Genomic DNA, 1,400 nt, shown 5'->3' with positions numbered 1-1,400 from the left:
CTAGCTCAATTCGGGATTAATCTACATTTTATTATTTTTTTTACGAAGTTAAATTATATTGGAAATCAAATGAGGAGATACATGTTATAGGGGGAAAAAAATGGAAAACATGCATTTGAACCTTTCAAAATATCCTCTCTATTGTTAGGATTGTGAGAGCTTGCAGCGGAAACTTGAGGCAAAAAACAATATTAACACCATTTGTTGGGATGTTGATAGTCAGCTAGAGGGGATGAATAATCGATCACTTAAATCGTCCGCTTCCTATAATGTTAATGTATAGTGGAATACAAAACAAACTAACAAATAGAAAGACAAACTCAATGACACGTTAATTTAACGTGGTTTAGAGATAAAACTCCTACTCTATGGCTATCCGTAAAGTGGACGAGCTCGATCCGTCGGTCAATAACTCTCCGGAAAATCTCCGGTTAGCTCACGTACCTTCTTGTGGGTGGAGAAATCTCACCACAACTCACAGAAGCATGCTTGGGATGCTAGGGCACTTAGAAGACTACTAATAGAGGTTAACCACGTCTATTTCGTTAACCTTCCCGAAGCACCCCAAGCTCAATTAAATAGAGCTCGGGAGGAAAACACCAAGTTATTTTCCCGCTACCAGTCGACTGGTAAAAACACTAGCCGACCGATCTTAAGTGAAATTCGACCGTTACAGGCCAATGGCTCGATACCAGTCGACTGATGAAAACATCAGTCGACTGATCCACATGGACTGATCAAACAGACGTATATTATAGAACTCTTTAATTTCTAATGACCATACATGTTCACCATCCTTTGGTCATTTCTGTAGGTGCAACGGTGTAACGATCACCCTTCTTACAACTCTACTACTCTCTAAGGTGACCGTTACTTAACTATTAACTCTACTTAACCGGTGTGATCGAAACCACGAGGAATCCCTACCGAAAAATTTCGGCAGAGTCTCCACTCTACCGGTGACCATAAACAGAGATACATTCATATATACTTCAGCCACAGGCGGCTGGAACATGTATCAATCACCCATGCAGTTTAATAAGTGTCAAAAACTATAATATCTACTTATTACATAGATACTCATCACAGCATGCAAACTAAAACACGATTAAACTCAATAGAAACATAGAATATAAAATACAGTCTCAATGACATCAACCATGAAGTACAACTCATCTATTTCTCAATCACTAAACATGAAACTCATAGCTTCCCAGATCTCTCCATTGTCCTGGCATCACACACCATCCATCACGCATCCTCCTTGTCGCTTTCCTCTTTATACTTTAGCTTTTCCTTTATCTGCGGTAGGAGGAAAAAATAAATCTATAAGCGAAATGCTTAGTAAGTACTAAACTATCTCACAAAAACTCGAAAGTGCATAAGATACAAGGATGCTA

The sequence above is a fragment of the Zingiber officinale genome, chromosome 5A, assembly GCF_018446385.1.
Source record: "Zingiber officinale cultivar Zhangliang chromosome 5A, Zo_v1.1, whole genome shotgun sequence".
Taxonomy (NCBI): Eukaryota; Viridiplantae; Streptophyta; class Magnoliopsida; order Zingiberales; family Zingiberaceae; genus Zingiber; species Zingiber officinale.
This window is presented reverse-complemented; position numbering follows the sequence as displayed.